Here is a 26,346-nt window from a genome sequence, read left to right on the forward strand (position 1 = left end):
AAATAATTACAACTTGCTTGAAAAATATTGCTAACTAGACCTAGAGGAGTTAAGGAAGCAGACACAAACCAATCTTTCTGTACACTATCTTGTATGTCATTGTTTTCCTGAGTGGGCCATAGTTCTGCTGACCCCAAAAGACTACAAACTCCCTGAAGACAGGACAATATGTACATTCCTTTTGCTGTCCTGTACTAAATGTTCGGCTAATATTAGAATTGGTAGAAGTAATTGATTAGATCTTTTTGCACCTAGGGTGAAAAACGGTCCCTCTAACCACAATCAAATTGTTGGTTAAAAGGGTGGGGAGATGGATAACAGTACAGAAGTAATCAGTCCAAATTTATTAACACTCATAGAAATATAATAATGATTTATAGTTGACAGCACTTAAGAGATTACAGTAAGCTTTTACATGCATTCATTCATTAAGTAACCAGGATATTAAGAACAAATTTTTGGCCAGGCACAGTGGTTCATGCCTGTAATCCCAGCACCTTCGGAGGCTGATGTGGGCATATAGCTTGAGGCCAGGAGCTCCAGATCAGCCTGGCCAACATGGTGAAACCACCTCTCTACAAAGAATACAAAATTTAGATGGGCATGGTGATGGGCACCTGTAATCCCAGCTACTCAGGAGTCTGAGGCAGGAAAATCGCTTGAACCCAGGACGTTGCAGTTGAGCCAAGATCATGCCACTGCACTTCAGCCTGGTTGACAGAGCCAAAAAAAGAAAAAAAAATCTAAATAAGTACAACAGAATTCTTTTTTTTTCTTTTTTTTTTTTTTTTTTTTTTTTTTTTTTTTTTTTTGAGACAGAGTCTACTCTGTCACCAGGCTGGGAGTGCAGTGGTGCCGGCCAACTCGGCTCACTGCAACCTCCGACTGCCCTGATTCTCCTGCCTCAGTCTCTTGAATAACTCAAACTACAGGCAGCCACCATCAAACCCAGCTAATTTTTGTATTTTTAGTAGACACGGGGTTTCACCATTGTTGGCCAGGATGGTCTTGATCTCCTGACCTCGTGATCCTCCCGCCTCGGGCTCCCAAAGTGCTGGGATTACAGGCGTGAGCCACTTTGCCCAGCAGAAAAACAGGATTTTCTATATTCTTCTTAATAGTACATCACAGAACATTCATCCTCATATCATTTGATTACCTTGTTCATCTGTATGTTTCTGAGATGTACATATACAACCAAAACTTCTTAGAGGACCATAGAAAGAGGGGGGAAGAAAGTAAACCATTTCCTTCCTGTTTGTGAAACAGTTAGGCCCACCTGTCATAAGTAACCCTCTTTACTTTCTGAATCTACTGAGAACTAAACCTGACAACAAAGAGTTTGACTGCAGCATTAGGGCCAACAGGTAAAATATTATCACTGCCATCAGCCAGTGGTTATTGAGCACTTACAGCACTCAAGATACAGTGTAGTGATAGACACTGTGAGACTCTTGATAGAGTTAGGTGGCAGAAGGGATTATTGAGGATGACCCTGGAGACCTTTTAGAACAAGTTAGATAAAGCATCTGTCTAAAGTGATTTAGGTGGAGCTGGGCCTAGAAGCACAAGTGAAATGCATGATGTTTCAGGTCACCAGCCTTCTGTCTTTCTATGACATTTATAAAAAATGAGAGAATTGTTCACTTTTAGAGCTAGAAAGGTTTGATCTATTCCAACCCTCTCATTTTATGCTAAGGAGACTGAGGCCCAAAGAAGTAAATTGACTTGCCCTAAGATACCTAGCTCAAAGTTACCAGGTCTCCTGGTTCTTGTTAATTCCACATTCTTGGCATCACCTTCCCCAAGCCAACTTGAATATGTGACTTTGGAGTTATGCTAAGAAGACTCAGATGTAATGATTCTATGAAGCAGTCTCATAACACTTTACCTTTGCAAAGTAAAATGTTTATGAAAGAAAGCTTTAACTCTGTTTTCAAATGAAGAAACCGAAGCTTAATTGATGAGTTTAATTGATGTCAGTCAATGACAACGAGACTTGAAATACATGAGTCCTGATTCTGGGACCTGTGGTTAGTATCATAGTCATAGCTACTACATGAAATGCACACATTTAAGGAACAGTAGCAGAGGTGAGACTGAGTGTTCCAACCCTGCAGGCAGCCCAGGCTATTAGTAGTAGTGGAGCTCAGAATGGAAAAGGAAGATGTGTAATGAATGCTCTGATTTCAATATTTCAGTCCATGCATCTGCTCCTCGTTCTATTCCTTGTTCCCTCTTTCATGACACCTAGATCTCCTTTGGTATTTAAAACAATAAATTTAAATCACCTCCCTTCTTTTTAAAAATCCTATCCTCAAACAAAATCTGTCAGATAAAAAATATTCTTTATTTGCAAGGATCCAAGCTCTTACTTGTGCTAAGTTCTCCCACTATCACTGGGAATGAGTCATGAGGTCCTGTTTCATCTTCTCTTCTCTCGGCAACACCTGGCATCAACTGTAGGTGATTTTCAGAGCCTCCTCAGCCCGGAAACACTAACATCGTTTTGGCAATCAAACAGCTTTTATTATGTTGTAGCTCTATTTAGATATCATAGGCCTTTAATTTTTCTTCCTTGGCATTGGCCATTGCTCCAGTAAAGTTCCAACTATTGATTCATCCTCCATAGGCTCATCCTCATACTGACCTGTGGCTCAAGCTTCCCATTGCCATCTTCCCTTCCTAAACTTTCACTGTATCCTTTAGAAGCTCTATTCCATTATCAATAATTTTGTATGCCCTCAATCTCGGTGAAGGGCATTCACTCCACTCTTTGCCACAATTGAATTCTGACATTTTCTCCAGGATCTCCACCACTTTCCTGTTTTCAAGTAACTTGGAACTTCTATGCATCATTTTGCAGACCTCTGAAGTGAAGTCAGTTCTCTCTTCTATGCCCACATGGCAGAGCCACCATTCTCCTAGTTGCTTATCCCCAGTTTAAAGCCATTACCCATCCACTTTCTGAAAAACCCTCTCATCATTTGATATAGCTGTCACTACAGATTTGTTTCATTTCTAATATCCTCTGTCATCACCAGCACCCTCTCAGATTGATTGGTTAGTTCCTGGACCTTTCATCATCCATCTGTTTTTCCATTCTAACCCCTCCACCAACATGGGGCACATCAGATATGTATATAGGTGAGTATCTGAGACCTCACGCTTCCTTGAACTTTTCCACTCCAATGAATTTATCATCACTCTTCCTCAGCTGTGCACCCCTATGACCACAGCTTGGAACCTGTTAGCACCAGGATTGCTCTATTGCATTAAACTTAAACTCTAGCTATTCACTATGACACTTACCTCTAATCCAGTCAATTCTCTCACTTGTCTTCTCCTACTGCACTTACTCTCTGAACCCATCATAAGCTCCAGTCTCTTAACTTTTCCCTGTTTTCAAGTAACTTGAAACTTCCATGCATCATTTTCCTCCTTACAAGGCAGGACCTTGTACAATTCACATATCCACTCTGAACAAAATGGTCACTTGCTCTCTTGTCTTATTGTCTTTCCAATGTACTTTTCTGACAGAATCTGGGCATGGATTAATCCAGTTATCAATCTCTTTGTCTCCCTTAGGAGAGTTGGAGGCAAAGGTTGGGTTGATTTCAGGCTGGGACTCAAGTATGTCTGAATCTTCCTTTACCATTGATCCCTTCCCCCACCGCTGCACAGAAAGAGCCACAGCAGAATGGGAGTTAAAAGTATCTTTTGTTAATAAGTAAATACTTGGTGACTTCCACTAAGGGACTCCTTGTTAAAAGCTTACAGAAGATTTGAACACGGAAGCTAAGAGGGGAAGTTAATGTTGGGGTTACTCTCTCCTCAGGGATACAGAAGCAGTGACCTCCACCAGGTTTCTTGGTCAACATGCTAACTTACTAGAAGACGGCAAAGAGAGTTACTATTGCAGGATGCTTTCATAGGATATACCTTGTCTATGTGGATTGCTTGTTGCAAATACAACTGGAATATATAGATTCACAGGATGCTGCTGGCTGTAAAACAGAAGTTAGTCAAGGAATCTTGCTATGTGAGTGACAAACCAAGCATAAAAACTAAGGAGCTGTAAATAAAAGTGGCTTCATTTGAGCTGACATATACTTCTAAAATTGTTAGTCCTCACCTTTTCTTCCAACACTAAAAATGTCCCTGTACAGGGAAAGTAGCTTTAGGAAGACTGCATATGTCAGGTTCAGGGTCCCTCTGAGAGAAAATAGCTTTAACTTTTCACTAGCAAAGCTTGTTTTTGGATAAGACATATAATTAGCAGGAGTTTGCTTTGATAATCCAACCCTTTGTAGTACTGCAAAAGTCTTAGTGACACCTTTTTCATTCTCCTCCCTGAATCTAAGATGACAAAATCTATAGTTTCAAGGTAACTGAAACTATAGAGTAAATGAATACATGAAAAGACCTAGAGATTTGGCCAGTACTGACCAAGCAGGTGAGATATGTCAGAGGTATCAGGTAGAAGAGGTACTATCCAGCCTGATCAGGTAGATTTGATAATGAACATTTGTACTCATCCCTGACTATATGTGCTTTCTTGATGGACAAAGTACAGAAATCAAGAAGAGGAGTGCACAGGTAAACTCCTCCTCTAAGGCACAGTAACACTACCCATTGAAGAATAGGGCCCTGACAATGCCACACTGGGTTCTGGCCAATCACATAGGGTGCTCCTCCTCTCTTAGAGAGGGGTGGCTACTTGCAAAGCAGTAGGTAGAAGGAAAAAAATGTTAAGTAGAAAAATTAAATGCTCTTTTTCCTATATCAATCAGGGTTCTCCAGAGAAATTTAAATAACGGAAGATAATAAATAGATGATAGGTACATAGATACATAGATAGCTTTTTTTTTTTAATTGGCTCATGAGATTGTGGAACCTGGCAAATCTGAAATTCATAGGGAGCCAGCAGGCTGGAACCTGAGACAATCATTGATGTTGCAATCCTCTGTCCAAAATCCATAGTTCAAGTAGGCAGTTGGAGACTCAAGCAAGAGCTGATGTGGCACTAGTCTTGAGTCTAAAACTTGTGGCTTAGGTGAGAATGTTGAAAACTTAGTTAAGATTTGTATGTTATAGTCTTGAGGCAGCATTCCTCCTCTGGGAAACAGTGTTTGTTCTTAATGTCTTCCACTGATTAGGTAAGGCCCACCCACATTGACAAAGGTAATCTCCTTCACTTAAAAATCAACTAATTGTAGATGTTAAACACATTTACGCAGTACCCTCACAGCAACATCTAGTCTAGTATTTGACTGAATAACTGGACCCCATTGCCTCATCAGGTTGTCACATAAAATTTAACCATCACACTCCCCAATGATAAAGTGAGCCTAAGAAATAACAGAACTATTGGCCTTGCTACTCTCTATGTGTGTGAGTTTCAATCCCAGATGCATCCTCAGCACTTCTCAGAAGCACTATTGCAGCTTCCTACTGACAATCCTCCCACTCATCTAGTAGCTACTTCAAATCATCACTACCTTAACTTCTAATCCCACAAGTGCCATTTCTCCCTCTCTCAATTGATCACCCTGATTCCTATAAAATTCCTCCAATTTCCCTTCTCACCTTCCTCTCATCAACTTTCATACCTCTGACTCCATCTCTGGATCCTTCCCTCTATCCATAATAAAACACATCCCTCCCTCTATCCAAGGTTAGTTTACCCAAAGCCAGTGCTGCAATCTCACACATCCTCAGACAATTTTTTCACTTGTTATTCTCCCTATTGCGTGTTCAACCATTTGGACCATATTAACTTACCCTTGTCAGCATGTATATATGGTTAAAGATCTCTCATCATGAAAAGAAAAATATTCCTCTTTTAACTCTATGAAACCCACCCCTTGAACTACCTGCAACTATACCTTTTCAGAGTCACTCCACTCACTCCCATTCACTTATATGAGAAGCAACCGTTCACCTTAAGAGTGTGGACTCTGGAACTAGATGCCTGGATTTAAAAGTCTAGGTCTGGCTGGGCAGAGTGGCTCACATATGTAATCCCAGCCCTTTGGGAGGCCAAGGCAGCTGGATCTCTTGAGCCAAGGAGTTCAAGACCAGCCTGCACAACATGGTGAAACCCCATCTCTACAAAAAATACAAAACCCAGGCAGGTGTGATGATATGTGCCTGTAGTCCCAGCTATTCGAGAGGCTGAGGTAAGAGAATCACTTGAGCCCAGAAGGCAGAGGTTGCAGTGAGCCAAGATCGCACCATTGCACTCCTACCTGGGTAACAAAGACTCTGTCTCTAAAATAAGAAATAAAAAATAAATAAAAACCTAGACCTGGAGGAGAGCAAGTTTCTAAATCTCTCTCAGTTTCAATTTTTCCATGTGTAGAATGGGCGTAATAATAGTGATTTCATACAGTTGTGAGTATTTAAAAAGTTAACCTATGTCAAGTACTTAGAACAGTACCTGAATCTCAGCAAGTATGCAGTAAATGTTAGTTACTATTTGCTGCTAAACCCTTTATTTTTTGGATTCTGACATTCACACTCCACTGAAACTCTTTTTAGGGAATAAAATTATTTTAAGTGCCCAAATACATCAACTCAACTTTAGTCAAAATTGGACAGAGGAAGACCCCAAGTGCCTAGACACAATAGTATAAAAACCTTGAAGAAAAAACGTTGACATAAACACATTGAAAATGCAAACTTCCAGATAATTACCCTTTGTTTAATGTGATAAGGAAACATTCTTTGTACATTATTTTATTTTCTAACCACTTCATAGTATTTTTTAAATAAGAGAGAAGGTTGAAGAATAATTATAGCTCAGTTACCATAAAGACTGATATTTTTGTTTAAATTAAATTTCTATTTATATTAACTGGTTTTGTTTGGAACAGCAGAGGACTATATAACCTATATCAGTAAGATTATGGAAACAGCATCTCTTAACATGCCTACATAGGGAAAGTATAAATGTGTCATGGGACAATGCATTTGCTCACCATTCTTGTAAAAATTAACCTGTGGGCTGGTGATCTTACTAATCTAGTTATAGTTGACCTAACTCATATATTAACTATAAAAAGTTTGGTAAGTTTAAAAGTTTCTAAACCCCCCTCTTCTATGTTATTTTCACCAGAAAAATAAATCTGTAGTTTTAATGGACTCACTCTTAAAATACAATGTAAGTCCAGGGCACGCCCCAGATGGCTGAATAGGTAGAGCTCCAGCCTCCAGCTCCCAGCATGAGTGACACAGAAAACGGGTGATTTCTGCATTTTCAACTGAGGTACCGGGTTCATCTCACTGGGGCATGTGGGACAGTTGGCGCTGGTCCACGGGTGCAGCCTGACAAGCAAGAGCTGAAGCAGGGCAAGGCATCACCTCATCTGGGAAGTGCAAGGGGGAAGGGAATTCCTTTTCCTAGCCAAAGGAAATTGAGACACACAACACCTGGAAAATCAGGTAACTCCCACCCTAATACTGCGCTTTACCAAGGGTCTTAGCAAACGGCACACCAGGAGATTATATCCCACACCTGGCCCAGAGGGTCCCATGCCTACGGAGCCTCCCTCATTGCTAGCACAGCAGTCTGAGCTCTAACTGCAAGGTGGCAGCAAGGCTGGGGAAAGGGTGCTCACCATTGCTGAGGCTTAAGTAGGTAAACAAAGCCACAGGAAAGCTTGAATTGGGTGGAGCCCACCACAGCTCAATGAGGCTGGCCTGCCTCTGTAGACTCCTCCTCTGGGGACAAGGCATAGCTAAACAAAAAGCAGCAGAAACTTCAGCAGAGGTAAATGCCCCTGTCTGACAGCTTTGAAGAGAGCAGTGGATCTCCCAGCACGGAGGTTGAGATCTGAGAACAGACAGACTGCCTGCTCAAGTGGGTCCCTGACCCCTGAGTAGCCTAACTGGGAGACATCCCCTACTAGGTGCAGACTGACACCTTATCCCTCACACGGCGGGGTACACCCCTGAGACGAACCTTCCAGAGCAAGGATCAGACGAAAAACACTCACTGTTCAGCAATATTCTATCTTCTGCAGCCTCTGCTGCTGATACCCAGGCAGGGTCTGGAGTGGACCTCAAGCAAACTCAAATAGACCTACAGCTGAGGGTCCTGACTGTTAGAAGGAAAACTAACAAACAGAAAGGACACTGACACCAAAACCCCATCAGTACGTCACCATCATCAAAGACCAAAGGCAAATAAAACCACAAAGATGGGGAAAAAGCAGTGCAGAAAAGCTGGAAATACAAAAAATCAGAGTGCATCTCCCCCTCCAAAGGAACTCAGTTCATCACCAGCAATGGAACAAAGCTGGACGGAGAATGACTTTGACGAGTTGAGAGAAGAAGGCTTCAGTCGAACAAACTTCTCACAGCTAAAGGAGGAACTATGTAACCAGGGCAAAGAAACTAAAAACCTTGAAAAAAGAATGGATGAATGGATAACTAGAATAATCAATGCAGGGAAGACGTTAAAAGAACTGATAGAGATGAAAACCATAACAAGAGAACTACGTGACAAATGCACAAGCTTCAGTAACCAACTCGATCAACTGGAAGAAAGAGTATCAGTGATTGAAGATCAAATGAATGAAATGAAGTGAGAAGAGAAGTGTAGAGAAAAAAGAGTAAAAAGAAACGAACAAAGCCTCCAACAAATATGGGATTATGTGAAAAGATCAAATCTACGTCTGATTGGTGTGCCTGAAAGTGAGGGGGAAAATGGAACCAAGTTGGAAAACACTCTACAGGATATCACCCAAGAGAACTTCCCCAACCTAGTAAAGCAGGCCAACATTCAAATTCAGGAAATACAGAGAACGCAACAAAGATATTCCCCAAGAAGAGCAACTCCAAGACACATAATTGTCAGATTCACCAAAGTTGAAATGAAGCAAAAAATGTTAAGGGCAGCCAGACAGAAAGGTCGGGTTACCCACAAAGGGAAGCCCATCAGACTAACAGCAGATCTCTCAGCAGAAACTCTCCAAGCCAGAAGAGAGTGGGGGCCATCATACAACATTCTTAAAGAAAAGAATTTTCAACCCAGAATTTGATATCAAGTCAAACTAAGCTCCATAAGTGAAGGAGAAATAAAATTTTTACAGACAAGCAAATGCTTAGAGATTTTGTCACCACTAGGCCTGCCCTACAAGAGATCCTGAAGGAGACACTAAACATGGAAAGGAACAACAGGTACCAGCCATTGCAAAAACATGTCAAAATGTAAATTCCATCGATGCTAGGGAGAAACTGCATGAACTAGCGAGCAAAATAACCAGCTAATATCATAATGACAGGATCAAGTTCACACATAACAATATTAACCTTAAATGTAAATGGACTAAATGCTCCAATTAAAAGACACAGACTGGCAAATCGGATAAAGAGTCAAGACGCATCAGTTTGCTATATTCAGGAGACCCATCTCACATGCAGAGACACACATAGGCTCAAAATAAAGGGATGGAGGAAATGCTACCAAGCAAATGGAAATCAAAAAAAAAGCAGGGGTTGCAATCCTAGTATCTCACAAAACAGACTTTAAAACACCAAAGATCAAAAGAGACAAAGAAGGCCATTATATAATGGTAAAGGGATCAATTCATCATGAAGAGCTAACTATCCTAAATATATATGCACCCAATACAGGAGCACCCAGATTCATAAAGCAAGCCCTTAGAGACGTACAAAGAGACTTAGACTCCCAAACAATAATAATGGGAGACTTTAACACCCTACTGTCAACATTAGACAGATCAACGAGACAGAAAGTTAAAAAGGACGGCCAGGAATTGAACTCAGCTCTGCACCAAGCTGACCTAATAGACATCTACAGAACTCTCCACCCCAAATCAACAGAATACACATTCTTCTCAGCACCACATCACACTTATTCCAAAATTGACCACATAGTTGGAAGTAAAGCACTGCTCACCAAATGTACAAGAACAGAAATTATAACAAACTGTCTCTCAGACCACAGTGCAATCAAACTAGAACTCAGGACTAAGAAACTCAATCAAAACCGCTCAACTACATGGAAACTGAACAACCTGCTCCTGAATGACTACTGGGTACATAACGAAATGAAAGCAGAAATAAAGATGTTCTTTGAAACCAATGAGAACAAAGATACAACATACCAGAATCTCTGGGACACATTTAAAGCAGTGTGTAGAGGGAAATTTATAGCACTAAATGCCCACAAGAGAAAGCAGGAAAGATCTAAAATTGACACTCTAACATCACAATTAAAAGAACTAGAGAGGCAAGAGCAAACACATTCAAAAGCTAGCAGAAGGCAAGAAATAACTAAGATCAGAGCAGAACTGAAGGAGATAGAGACACAAAAAACCCTCCAAAAAATCAATGAATCCAGGAGTTGGTTTTTTGAAAAGATCAACAAAATTGACAGACCGCTAGCAAGACTAATAAAGAAGAAAAGAGAGAGGAATCAAATAGATGCAATAAAAAATGATAAAGGGGATATCACCACCGACCCCACAGAAATACAAACTACCATCAGAGAATACTATAAACACCTCTACGCAAATCAACTAGAAAATCTAGAAGAAATGGATAATTTCCTGGACACTTACACTCTCCCAAGACTAAACCAGGAAGAAGTTGAATCCCTGAATAGACCAATAGCAGGCTCTGAAATTGAGGCAACAATTAATAGCCTACCCACCAAAAAAAGTCCAGGACCAGATGGATTCACAGCTGAATTCTACCAGAGGTACAAGGAGGAGCTGGTACCATTCCTTCTGAAACTATTCCAATCAATAGAAAAAGAGGGAATCCTCCCTAACTCATTTTATGAGGCCAACATCATCCTGATACCAAAGCCTGGCAGAGACACAACAAAAAAAGAGAATTTTAGACCAATATCCCTGATGAACATCGATGCAAAAATCCTCAATAAAATACTGGCAAACCGGATTCAGCAGCACATCAAAAAGCTTATCCACCATGATCAAGTGGGCTTCATCCCTGGGATGCAAGGCTGGTTCAACATTCGCAAATCAATAAACGTAATCCAGCATATAAACAGAACCAAAGACAAGAACCACATGATTATCTCAATAGATGCAGAAAAGGCTTTTGACAAAATTCAACAGCCCTTCATGCTAAAAACGCTCAATAAATTCGGTATTGATGGAACGTACCTCAAAATAATAAGAGCTATTTATGACAAACCCACAGCTAATATCATACTGAATGGGCAAAAACTGGAAAAATTCCCTTTGAAAACTGGCACAAGACAGGGATGCCCTCTCTCACCACTCCTATTCAACATAGTGTTGGAAGTTCTGGCTAGGGCAATCAGGCAAGAGAAAGAAATCAAGGGTATCCAGTTAGGAAAAGAAGAAGTCAAATTGTCCCTGTTTGCAGATGACATGATTGTATATTTAGAAAACCCCATCGTCTCAGCCCAAAATCTCCTTAAGCTGATAAGCAACTTCAGCAAAGTCTCAGGATACAAAATTAATGTGCAAAAATCACAAGCATTCTTATACACCAGTAACAGACAAGCAGAGAGCCAAATCAGGAATGAACTTCCATTCACAATTGCTTCAAAGAGAATAAAATACCTAGGAATCCAACTTACAAGGGATGTAAAGGACCTCTTCAAGGAGAACTACAAACCACTGCTCAGTGAAATCAAAGAGGACACAAACAAATGGAAGAACATACCATGCTCATGGATAGGAAGAATCAATATCGTGAAAATGGCCATACTGCCCAAGGTTATTTATAGATTCAATGCCATCCCCATCAAGCTACCAATGAGTTTCTTCACAGAATTGGAAAAAACTGCTTTAAAGTTCATATGGAACCAAAAAAGAGCCCGCATTGCCAAGACAATCCTAAGTCAAAAGGACAAAGCTGGAGGCGTCACGCTACCTGACTTCAAACTATACTACAAGGCTACAGTAACCAAAACAGCATGGTACTGGTACCAAAACAGAGATATAGACCAATGGAACAGAACAGAGTCCTCAGAAATAATACCACACATCTACAGCCATCTGATCTTTGACAAACCTGAGAGAAACAAGAAATGGGGAAAGGATTCCCTATTTAATAAATGGTGCTGGGAAAATTGGCTAGCCATAAGTAGAAAGCTGAAACTGGATCCTTTCCTTACTCCTTATACGAAGATTAATTCAAGATGGATTAGAGACTTAAATGTTAGACCTAATACCATAAAAACCCTAGAAGAAAATCTAGGTAGTACCATTCAGGACATAGGCATGGGCAAGGACTTCATGTCTAAAACACCAAAAGCAACGGCAGCAAAAGCCAAAATTGACAAATGGGATCTAATTAAACTAAAGAGCTTCTGCACAGCAAAAGAAACTACCATCAGAGTGAACAGGCAACCTACAGAATGGGAGAAAATTTTTGCAATCTACTCATCTGACAAAGGGCTAATATCCAGAATCTACAAAGAACTCAAACAAATATACAAGAAAAAAACAAACAACCCCATCAAAAAGTGGGCAAAGGATATGAACAGACATTTCTCAAAAGAAGACATTCATACAGCCAACAGACACATGAAAAAATGCTCATCATCACTCGCCATCAGAGAAATGCAAATCAAAACCACAATGAGATACCATCTCACACCAGTTAGAATGGCAATCATTAAAAAGTCAGGAAACAACAGGTGTTGGAGAGGATGTGGAGAAATAGGAACACTTTTACACTGTTGGTGGGACTGTAAACTAGTTCAACCATTGTGGAAGACAGTGTGGCGATTCCTCAAGGATCTAGAACTAGAAATACCATTTGACCCAGCCATCCCATTACTGGGGATATGCCCAAAAGACTATAAGTCATGCTCCTATAAAGACACATGCACACGTATGTTTATTGAGGCACTATTCACAATAGCAAAGACTTGGAATCAACTCAAATGTCCATCAGTGACAGACTGGATTAAGAAAATGTGGCACATATACACCATGGAATATTATGCAGCCATAAAAAGGATGAGTTCATGTCCTTTGTAGGGACATGGACGCAGCTGGAAACCATCATTCTCAGCAAACTATCACAAGAACAGAAAACCAAATACCACATTTTCTCACTCATAGGTGGGAATTGAACAATGAGATCACTTGGACACAGAAAGGGGATCATCACACACCGGGTCCTATTGTTGAGGGGAGTCGGGAGGGATAGCATTAGGAGATATACCTAATGTAAATGACAAGTTAAGGGGTGCAGCACACCAACATGGCACATGTATACATATGTAACAAAACTGCACGTTGTGCACATGTAGCCTAGAACTTAAATTATAATAAAAAAATACAATGTAAAATTTCATTTTCAATTCTCTGTGGTCACCAGAATTTACTAAATTGGATGAGCACTTCTCAGTCACCAACCTATTTGATATATTTAAGCCATTTTGTTTTCTTCAGGGTTCTACACATTACTCTTTTCTCTTATCACTCTTTACCAGGGGATCTCAAATTTTACTGTACAAAAGAATCACTTGAGGAGTTTTTTAAAATGCAGTTCTCTGGCCTCATACCCCAAAATTCTAATTTCCTTGTATTGTGCTGGATCCAAGGAATCTATTCTCAACAAGGGGGTAATTCTGTTGCTAGTGGTCTCATGGTCACACTTTAAGAAGCTCTATCCTCAATGGATGACCTTAAGCATTTCTGTGACTTTAATGACCTTCAATTTACTAATAACTTCCAAATCTATATTTTAACTCAAGCTACTCTTTTGATATGCACATTCATATATATTCCCTACTAGACATTACCACCTAGCTTCCCATTGATCTCTCAGAATAAATCTGTCCAAAACTGACCTTCTTCTCCTCTTTTCCTTAAAAAACCTGCTTCCACTTTTTAATTTTCTATCCCATATCCTTCCCTGTTTTTAGCCCTCACATACAGTAACCCCCAAGACCTATCAAACATTTGCCTACTACTTTCCTTCCCACTGCCACTACCCTGGTTGCGGACTTTGTCATATTTTGTTTCATCGGTTTTCATTCAGGACTTCCAATGAAACCCTAGAAAGGCCATGTATTAAAATAACCACATGCCAGGTTAATGGCTATGTCCTAAGACGAAGGGCAATCCAAAATAGACTCACACTAATGAAGCCCAAAATAAAGACTAGACAGAATCAACATGATCCACCCTATAATTTAACTGCATACTAAAACAACTCAACACTTTTCAGAGAAAAGTAATAGAATCCAGAATTTCTAAATAATACCATCCACAGTGTATAGTATACAATCAAAAATTATGAGACATATGAAGAAGCAGGAAAATGGGACCCATAATCAAAAGATAAATATTCAACAGAAGCAGACTCACAGATGTCCCAGATGTTTGAATTAGTAGTCAAAGGTTTTAATATCATTATTTAAAATGTTTTAGTGCTGGATACAGTGGCTCACGCCCAAATCGTAGCATATGGGAGGCTGAAGCGGGTTGATCACCTGAGGTCAGGAGTTCAAGATCAGCCTGGCCAACATGGTGAAACCCCATCTCTACTAAAAATACAAAAACTTAGCCAGGTATGCTGGCAGGCACCTGTAATCCCAGCTACTCGGGAGACTGAGGCAGGAGAACCACCTCAGTGGTTTGTGGAACAAAATATACATATATATTATTTATGTGCCATATATTTGTCATATATATTATATATGTGTCATATATATGTCATATAGATGTTATATATATATATACATATACGTATATATATATATATATAAAATGGAGTCCCGGAAAGAGAGGAGAGAGAGAATGGAATAGAAAGTAAAAATTTAAAGGAATGTGGATTTAACTGTTTCCAAATTTTATTAAAAATACAAACTCGTGTATAATAAACTCAGTAAAACCCAAAGAGAGTAAATATGCACGTGCATAAATCACACCTAGGAATATCGTAGTGAAACTGTTGAAAACTAAAACTAAAGATAAAATCCTAAAAGAAGTCAGAAAAAAATCATATATATACAGAGTAATAATAACACAAATTACAAACAACTTCTCACCAAAAATAATAGAAGCTAGAAGGCAATTGTACAATGTTTTTAATGTGATAAAAGGAAATAAACTATCAATTTAACAAAAAAAACTATCTATATTTAACAAAAATATCCTTCCAAACTGGAGGTGAAATAAAGGCATTTTCAGATCAATTGAAAGCAAAGAGAATTAATTACCAGCAATGTACAATATAAGAAGTGGAAAAAAAAGTTATTGAAGCCAAAGTAAAATAATAGCATATGGAAATTCAAATATATGGGATAGAATATTTCAAGGGGACTAAAATTATAATAACATTAGCTAAATATATTAAAGTTATGAAATATATTAATAGCTTAAATATATAAGATGAGGTCCGTAATATATGAAAAAATAGAATATGACGACCACAAGTTCAAGAGGGGAGTCAATTATTGTCTCATAAATTTCTTATATAATTGCTATAATATCTACTCAAGGTAAACTATAAGTTAAAGACACCTATAGGCCGAGACGGGAGGATCACGAGGTCAGGAGATCGAGACCATCCTGGCTAACACGGTGAAACCCTGTCTCTACTAAAAAATACAAAAAACTAGCCGGGCGAGGTGGTGGGCGCCTGTGGTCCCAGCTACTCGGGAGGCTGAGGCAGGAGAATGGCTAGACACTCCAATTAGAAAGATATATTACATTGGATTTTTATAAAAGTAACACAACTCTATGCTGTTTACAAAAGATGTACTTTAAATGTGAAGACACAGACAGGTTTAAAGTAAAATAATGAAAAAACCCACCATGTAAACACTAAGCATAAGAAATCTGTTGTGACTCCATTAAGATTAAACAAAGTGAACTTCAAGGTAAGGAGTATTAGCAGAGATTTAAAAGATGAAGACATCATTCCAAGATGTAGGTGCATCATACAACAGAGTTTCAAATGACACTAAGCAAAATTTAACAAAACTAAAAGTGGAAAATACATGAATCCATTTACATAGATGATTACTTAATTAGCCTCCTAAAAGCTTAACTATGTATATGCTTACTGGTAAAGTCTGCCACCTTCTATGAGGTTCTGATGCCAAAGTTTCCATAGCTCTTTACCATGTCAGTAAAATACTATAGCATTTAAAGTAGAGAGAGAATATGAAAATAGAACTAAAGTATATATCCTACTCATTCCTTGGGCAGAAGTGATACCTTTCTCTGTAAAAAGTCTGTCTCATACAGATACATCCACTGAGAGATTAAACATCTGAAAAATCTAGTTTAATGAACTACCTCCAACTTTTTTTTAGGTCTTAGGATAAATTGATGTCATTTTTTTAGCAACTCCTAAATAACTATTTGAATCAGAGTCTACGTAAAACATCTTTTAAATCAGACTTTTTTCCCTCCTTTCCAGAATCTAACACACAATTACCACTGTTTTATACTAGCATATTATATCTTATTTTTAATTTGGAATAACATATCTTTCAACTCCATTTATTTTATCTAATTTGTTAAGAACATTAGTATCATCAAACTAATTATCAGAGGCAAATGGCTTAACATAAAATTAATGTTCCTGAGCTCCTCCCCCCAAGTTAGTTGTTATTTAAAGTCACCAATTCTTTTTCTTCATGTGTAATTACTTTTAGATGTATGAATGGAGATAATTAACAATAAGTAAAAGAATAAAGTTATGAAATTGATTCATGTGTTCTACTTTTCAGTATCATTAAACATTTCTGAGTCTCTCCAAAGCTGAAAGGACCATTATGCAGACAATGCTCTGATAGATAGGAACCAAGACATCCCAAGGCAAAACTGTCTTCAGACTCATCTTTCTAACCTCTTTTTCCCATGTTTGACACTCCTGCTACACTCGTCCTTCCCCTCAAAATCCCAAGTTCCTCCACAGTCATTGTTGTTTAATGAGGTACATGTCAGCGAGAGAAGAGAAAAGCGATATTCTGTAGGCTGAGTCCTGGTGGTACAGAGAGCATCAGTTTTCCACTCCAGGTAGAGGATCTAGAGAATGGCTGCACTTCCTGATCAAAATTTTCCCTTTATAAAGAGTTTGTGCCTAGCTCATTCCAACACATCCTCAGAGAGGTAAAGTCCAATTCCTCAACTCTGCGTCAGCTATTTGACTATGACAGGTTCTTCAACTCATCATTTGTAAAATGGTAATATCTGAGCTAATTCACTAATGTTTGATTGAAGCTAACATGAGTTAACTGCTTACTCAAGACGAAAAGATCATAGAATGTAAAAATTGTATTACATGGCAAAGGAAATTATTATAAAATTCTATTACATGAAAAGTTTAAGGTCATAGTAATATAACTCAGATTTACGCCACTCAGTAACCATTAAGATAATTTTCTCTGCCTTCTCTCTATTCAGTTTTGATGTTATGGAAGGAGTATAAACTGCAGAGTCAGCCAGACCTGGGTTTGAAGCCCAATTCTGACAAACCTACATTGTCATATTATAAAACAAGAATAATAATCCTAAACTTCCAAAGTTGTTCCAAGGATGACAAAAAGTTATACGTGTGAAGTGTCTAACTAATGGTCTGGTTTATAATAGGTTCTTAATAAATAAACACTTCCAATACTCTTTTCATTCATTTAGTTTCACCAACTATAGTGTAGGTTAAAAACAAGAATTATATATTGGTCTTCTTAGTCATCTTTAAATATCTCAGTCTTAGCCTTCTTTAAATACTCCCTTAGAACCTGTAAAGCTGCCAAGACCACAATTAGCGTGAAATAAATTCCAGGTGAGAAATAAATGGAAAAAGAGAGACAACAAAGTCATTGATCTAGAAAACTAATTTGGTTTAAGGAATGGTCATTGGAAGATGAAGTCCTGAGAACAAAAGCTGGGGCAAGAAGAAGGGGAAAAGTCCAGAGGATTTATTTTGGTTCTAATTTTTTTAATGGAAATGAAAAACGCAATTTCTTGACTTTTTACTGTTATTGATACAGACGTTTTGCATCTTTATCATGGCCTGATACTTTATTTGCATAAAATATAACTCATTTTTTGGTTCAAACAAAACAGTCTTGGGTAAACACCAAGGAAAAAATTCCCTATGCTCTCCCTAAATCAATTCCTTATTTCCATGCCTGAGGCAGAGTTCTGAGTCAGATAAAATTGGGACTGACCCAAAGTGACATTTTTCACTTTGTCAAGGTAAAAGGCTCATTAGGAAGCAGATGCATCAGCATATTGAACCTCCAGTTAGCCATTTAGCAGCATTGTGAAGTCCTCTAACTAGTGTCCAGAAATATTACACTTTTCAAAGTATAGATCATATAAACCAAGCCTTTACCCCACCATGCCAAAGCAACTCTAAAAATGAAGAAATAGACCAAATTGGTTATTTAGTGTAATTAAGGGCATACTCCCCCTACCCTCCAACATCCAAAATAAAAAATCATTTAACTGAATTCGACCACCATGAATTAATTGGATGCACTAATTTTGCATTTAGAATCACTCTTGGTAAACTTATCTGGGAACTTAAAGGAAGGAAATAGAAAATCCATAAATTCCTTGGAAAACATATGCCAAGTTCTTGTGTCTCTAGTGTACATTAATCCCCCATAAAGTGATTGAATGTATTGAAGAAGCTATCAGAATAATATGAGTTTCCTAAAAATTATCATTTTCATGACTCTTGATATTTCAAGTGAATGATTTTTTAAGCTTAAATTATCCTGATAATTACCTCAAAGACACATTTTGCTTTTCAAAAAGATACAGAAGTTCATCCTAGCATGTAGCTTAAATTCAGCCTATTGTCATTTGTCTGGGTTTTCTTATTTTTAGAAAACTAAACAAATGCTATTTTTTAACATATTTAGCTGGAGATATAACTTTGTATATGATCTCAGATTTCCAAGAAGCTAGCCAATCAATTAAATTTCTTGTTACTTGTAACATGTAGAGTATTTAGGTGGAATTCTTCAGATCCTAAAACCAATGGATTTTCCCTAGATTTATTTAACTAGGAATGTCCATATGTCCATGCTACTTACCATGGTCTGATTTCTATAGTATTGAAAAAAAAAGAAACATGCTGTGGTTTCAATAGTTTTGTTCCCTCCAAAGTTTTAATGGGTTTTCAAAGGAAAGGAAAATCCCCTTCCCTTTTTGGGTCCTTTTCTGATCCAGGAGAGATTTAACTAAGAGTCTGGCACCTTTTAGGGTCTGATCAGAGACATTTACCATCTATTTTCTCTGAAGCCTGCTACCTGGAGGTTTTTGTACATAACAAAAACCTAGGCTTCCACAACCACCCTTATCTGAACTAGATTTTTTTCTGCTGACGTTGACTCTTCAGGCAGAGCTTAGCCCTTTCAAAAAATTTTCAATCAGGAAATCTTTAAATCCACCTATGACCTGAAAGCTATCTCCAACCCCCAACTACCTCCACCCCTCCCACCCTAATCTACCCCCAGCCACCTGGCTTCAAGATGTCCCATTTTCCAGGCTGAACCAATGTACACCTAACATCTATTGATTTATGTCTCTGCCTGTAACTTCCTTTCCCCCTAAAATGTATAAAATCAAGCTGTAACCAGACCACCTTGGGCACACTTTTCAGGATGTCTTGGAGCTATGTTGTGGGTAATGGTGCTCACGTTAGGCTCAGAATAAACCTCTTCAAGTATTTTACATAGTTTGACTCTTTTTTGTCCACAGTAATGAGGATTCCACCCTTATAAATTGATTAATGTAATTTTTAAAAGGGCTGGCAGATGTGGGTTTGTCAGAGGCACTTGAACCAGAGCGACTCCATCTTATATAGGAGCTGAGTAAAATGAGGCTGAGATCTGCTGGGCTGCATTCCCAGATGGTTAAAGCATTGTAAGCCACAGGAATGAGATAGAAAGTCAGCACGAGATACAGGTCATAAAGACCTTGCTGGTAAAACAGGCTGTAGTAAAAAACCTGGCCAAAACCCACCAAAACCAAGATGGTAGTGATGAGAGTGACCTCTGTTGTCCTCACCACTACACTCCCACCAGCACCATGACAGTTTACAAATGTCATGGCAACATCAGAAAGTTACCTAATATGGTATAAAAGGAGGAGGCATGAATAATCCACCCCTTGTTTGGCATATCATCAATAAATAACCATAAAAATGGGCAAACAGTAGCCCTCAGTGCTGCTCTGTCTATGGAGTAGCCGTTCTTTTGTTCCTTTACTTTCTTAATACATTTGCTTTCACCTTACTCTACAGACTTGCCCTGAATTGCTTCTTGTGCAAGATTCAAGAACCCTCTCTTGGGGTCTGGATCTGGACCCCTTTCCTATAACAGGTTTGCTTTTTTGATCACTTTGCCCTTCTGCCTTCTGCCACATAATGACATAGCAAGAAGGCCCCCACCAGATAACAGTGCTTTGAGCTTGGACTCACAGCCTCCAGAACTCTGAGGAAATAATTTTACATTATTTTTAAATTACCCAGTCTCAGGTATTTTGTTATAGCAGCACAAAAAGACTAAGACAAACCAATAGCACAAAAATGCCTAAAATTACATAACTACAGCTTTATTCTTTAGTTTAAAAAAAAATCCTATTAAAAGTCTTTGGGGAGATAATTCTTTGAATTAGTAGTTTCAAATTTATCATGCCTAATATTTACTTGGAAAATGTGATAACATGCAGATTTCCAAGCTCTATCTCCTGATATCCCAATAGAGTAAGGATGGGAATCTACATTTTTAGCCTGCCTCTGAAACAACTCCAACCGCACTTTGAAAAACAAGCCATAGTATAATTTTATAATGGATCCATTATTAATAGTTTGGATGGGAAAAATAAGTAGAGTGAGCATGGATCCTCTGGGTTCCTGTACGGAGGGGAATAATGGAGTCAGTAAGAACAGATAACAATTCAGCATTAGGAGACTGGAGGAATAAATAAGACAAATTTCACTTGTTTCATAAACTTGCTTAGTGCTTGCTACAAGTAAAAATGGAGACTATGTCAAAATTCCAGTGACTTTTTTTTTAACTTTTTTATTGATATAAAATATTTGGACAAATTTATCGAGTATGTGTGATATTTGCTAGATGCAGAGAATGTTTAACGATTAAGTCAGGGTATTTAGGGTAAGCATCACCTTGAGTATTTATCATTTCTATATTAATTATGGGAACATTTCTTTATATATATGTGTGTATATGTATATGTGTATATATGGGTATATATGTGTGTGTATATATATGTGTGTATACACATATGTATACACACATACATATATATACACACACATATATTTTTTTTTATTATACTTTAAGTTCTAGGGTACATGTGCATAATGTGCAGGTTTGTTACATATGTATACTTGTGCCATGTTGGTGTGCTGCACCCATCAACTCGTCAGCACCCATCAATTCATCATTTATATCATGTATAACTCCCTTCCCCCTTGCACTTCCCAGGTGAGGAGATGCCTCGCCCTGCTTCAGCTCTCGCTGGTCGGGCTGCAGTAGCTGACCAGCACCGATTGTCTGGCACTCCCCAGTGAGATGACCCCAGTACCCTAGTTGAAAATGCAGAAATCACCGGTCTTCTGTGTCACTCGCGCTGGGAGTTGGAGACTGGAGCTGTTCCTATTCGGCCATCTTGCTCCACCCCCCCATATATATATTTTTTTAAGTTCCAGGGTACTTGTGCAGAATGTGCAGGTTTGTTACATAGGTAAACATGTGCCATGGTGATTTGCTGCACCTACCAATCAATGATAGGAACATTTCAAGTCTACTCCTCTAGCTATTTTGAAATATGCAATATTTTGTTGTTAACTATAGTCACTCTACTTTGCTATCAAACATTAAAACTTCTTCCTTCTATCTAACTGTATATTTGTACCCATTAAACAACCTCTCTTTATCCTTCCCCTCACCCACCCACACACCCTTCCCAGCTTCTGGTATCTATCATTCTACTCTCTACCTCCATGAGATCAACTATTTTTAGCTCCCAAATATGAGTGAGAATGTGTGGTATTTGTCTTTCTGTACCTGGCTTGCTTCACTTAATAAAGTTATCTGCAGTTCCATTCATATTCTACAGATGACATGATTTCATTATTTTTATAGCCTAATAGTATTGCCTTATCTATATATACCACATTTTCTTTATTCATTCATTTTTTGATGAACAATTAGGTTGATTCTATATCTTTACTATTGTGAATAGATCTGCAATAAATGGGGTTGCAAGTATCTCTTTGATATATTGATTTTCTTTCCAAGTGGCTGACTTTTTTTTTAATTGAAAAGAGGTAGAGAAGAAGGAAGCAGAGAGAGCATACACTAGAGAATAAAACTAGAGGACCTAAAGACCAAAGCGATGAAGAGGAGGCTCCTATCTACGTCCCCTCATTGTGTTCCAGGTGGTTCTTTCTGTTTGTTTGTTCATTTGTTTGTTTAATTTTAATTTTTTATATACTTTAAGTTCTGGGGCACATGTGTAGAACATGCAGGTGTATTGGCATCTGCAGAGGTTCTGCTGCTTTTTTGTTGTTGTTATTTATCTGTGCCCTGTCTCCAGAGGTGGAGTCTACAGAGACAGACCTATTACATAGGTATACATGTGCCATGGTAGTTTGCTGCACCCATCAACCTGTCATTTACATTAGGTATTTCTCCTAATGCTATCCCTCCCCTAGCCCCACACCCCTTGACGGGCCCTGGTGTATGATGTTCCCCTCCCTGTGTCCATATATTCTCGTTCAACTCCCACTTATGAGTGAGAACATGCGGTGTTTGGTTTTCTGTTCTTGGAAACCATCACTCTCAGTAAATTAACCAAGTGTCTGACTCGTAATGCTTGGACACTCTCTCTCACGTCACCCCTTCCTTTCAAATTTGAAAACGGAGACATTTCAATTATCAAACAGTCTGGTACCAAAACATAAAGCTCAGCAAATAAAACCCCAGAATTTATAATAGTTTGGCTCCTTAAATTAGATTTGAATACCATATATCCTAGAATTCTAAGAAAGCTTCTTGTTTATGAAGAAAAACATGGATAAACATGGGGACCAAATTTGTGGCCAAGAAGTTCGCAAGTAAGATTTACTTATGAAGAAAACTGAATCTGCCTAAGTTATTGTCCTCCCAAGGTGACAATATTTATAGCACTACTCAGTTCTGCAACTAATAAAAATGACCTGAAAAGAATCTGCAGCAAACCTTACATTAATGTAAAGCTATCAGAAAAGAGCAAAGTGCAAATCAGTTAAGAAAAGCAGCATTAGACAATAGCCCCAGTGACGCCCAGAACTCAAATATTTTGTCCCTACTACAGGTAGTTTTGGAAATATCTGTACTTTGTACATAGAGAGATACCATATATTCCCTGCAGGTAATTGTGAATGATTGCCGAAGTAAAGCATAAATTCAGGAGAAGCTTAGACTAGTAGGAAGCAAGGACTGTAAATCTGAACTTCCTGACATCTAAGGTTGAATTCTCAGCCCTTGCATCTCATAGATAACTTTACAAGGGAAGGGATTTTTTAAAGTGACCTTACTAATTAAGTCTTTATAACAATAACACTGTAACTTTCTGGTCTGGCAAATGACTTAACCAAGAATATAACATCAGAGAGACAATAAGAATCTCAGTCAATGGAATGAGTATTTCGTGTTTTTTTTTCTATTGAAGATGAATGTGCCGTGAAACAGGTGTCACTAGGGCCTTACCATGCATGTGAAGGACCTGTCATTAGTGAGCAAGCCACAACAGTAATATCTACTAGCAGTTCACCTGCTATGGGCAACACTGAAGTTTCTAATAAGAAAACTAAAAACAGCTACCATTTATCAGGCACTTACTACTTGCCAAATACAATAATAATAGCTTTGATTTAACTAACTTAATCCTTACCATACTGCTAAAAGAAAGTGAGCGCTTCTTTTGATAGATGAGGACACTGAACCTCTGATGGTTTAAGTAATCCTAGTTAGTCACAAATTTGGCAAGTGGTATAATTCGGTTTCAAATCTGACTTCCAACTGTACTATACCAATTTTAATTCTGGTTTTAAAAAATACTGTATTTCTTCAATTTAGAGATACCAATAATTGTAAGAATCATTTAATTGCTTGGGAAGAAGAGGTGGAAGTCAAGAAAAATTAACACAATGCAAAGACCCATCAACAACTAAAAGCTGCATCTATACCTAACGAACATTCAAATGTGAAATAAAGTATGGCTATTATTTCTCATTTATTGGACCTTGTTAAAGTACTTAGCTCATGTCCAGGCATCAACCATATGACTGGCCTCATGGATAGGTATATTGTCTGTCTATCTGGAAGACCCTATGGCTTATTTGTTAACTCAGTCTCTTGGTTCCCAGTGACCTCCTCTACCATTGGTCTTCAGCCATCCTTTCCCATGATTATATCCATAATAGCTCCACCTCCAAAAGCACTAACTCAGACATACCATTCTCTGACCTCACCTCTTCTCCATGTAACTGCTCCTACTTCAACCTCCAGGGCATTGATTTCTCTGCTTTCCCTCAATCTATAAGCCCTCTATTTTCATAACTCTCTTACCTAGCTAAGATTACATTGTACATCACTTCGATAATATCTTGAGATGTCTTTTTATTATACTCATCTGGCAAAAGTCCAATCCTGGATAAACACATCTTTTTTTTTTTATTTTTAATTTTTGTGGTTACATAGTAGGTGTATATATTCATGGGGTACGTGAAATGTTTTGATACAGGCATGCAATGCAAAATAATCACATAATGGAGAAGAGGGTATCCATCCCCTCAAGAGTTTATTCTTCATGTTACAAACAATTCAAGTATACTCTTTTAGTTATTTTTAAATGTACAATTAAATTATTATTGACTATGTCGCCCTGTTGTTGTATCAAACAGTAGGCCTTATTTGTTATTTTAACTATTTTTTTTGTACCATTAAACATCCCCACCTCCCTCCCACTCCACCCCATCCCACTACTCCTCCCAGCCTTCAGTAACTATCTTTCCACTGCCTTTCTCCATGAGTTCAACTGCTTTGATTTTTACATCCCACAAATAAGTGAGAACATTCAATGTTTTTCTGTGACTGGCTTATTTACTTAACATAATGATTTCTAGTTCCATCCATGCTGTTGTAAACGACAGGATGTCATTTTTTCAATGGCTAAATAGTACTCCATTATGTATAAGTGCCACATTTTCTTTAGCCATTCACCTGTTGATGGACACTCAGTCGGCCTCCAAATCTTGGCTAGTGTGCACGGTGCTGCAACAAACATGAGTGTGCAGATATCTCTTTGATAGACTGCTTTTTCTTTCTTTTGGATATATATGTATCAGTGGGGTTGCTAGATTATATGGTAGCTCTGTTTTTGGTTTTTTGAGGAACCTGCAAACTGTTCTTCATAGTGGCTATACTAAATTACAAATGTCCATTTTACCCACCTGAAAGTAATAAACTTTCACAACAAGGTGAATCAATTCCTCTACAAATTCATGACCACCAAACTCAAAAGCAGTCTCAACTATGCACATCAGTCTTACAATGCTGCATTTCATATGCCTATTTAGACATTTTTTTGCTCACCTCAAATCACTGAATGCTCCCAACTCAAGCTCCCTCTTTGCTTTCAGCATATGACTCACCTGCTACTTTACAGAGAAATTAGAAGCCATTGGTCAAGGACTCGCTCATTCTCCTCATAGCAAATACGCAAATTGGCCACACCTGCCCTCATTTTATCATTCTTGCCTCCAACCTCCATTCACGCTCCAGTTAAAGGTTACACACCCACGTTTGGATGCCATCTCCTCCCTTTTTCTCAGGGATACTACAGAATACAATAATCTGTTTTGTCTTTTCTGCCTTCCCCACTGGATTTTTTTCCCAATCTTTTTTTTTTTTTTTTTTTTTTTTTTTTTTTTTTTTGAGACAGAGCTCCCATTAAAGAAGACTCACTTTTAATCTTATCGTTCTACTCTCCTTGGAGAGTTGGAAAGTCAGGCTCTCAAAATAATCGTTAGTATTTGCTGTCCCTATTTTCTCTTCTTCCACTCACTGCTCAGACTACTCCAATCTGGCTTCTACTCCCATTGCTACATAGAAATATCCCTCACAAAGATCATATAACCACATGGTCTTATTTTCTAAGCCTTCGAGCATCATTAAACTTCGTCCTTATCAAAACACTGTCCCTTTGACTAATATGACACATGGTGTTTTAGTTTTTCTCCTAACACTCTGACCATCTCTTTTCTATTTTCTTTTCAGATTCACCCTTCTCTTCCTTTTTTTTTTTTTTTTTTTTTTTT

The sequence above is a fragment of the Rhinopithecus bieti genome, unplaced genomic scaffold (genome assembly GCF_001698545.2).
Source record: "Rhinopithecus bieti isolate Rb0 unplaced genomic scaffold, ASM169854v2 scaffold_13674, whole genome shotgun sequence".
Taxonomy (NCBI): Eukaryota; Metazoa; Chordata; class Mammalia; order Primates; family Cercopithecidae; genus Rhinopithecus; species Rhinopithecus bieti.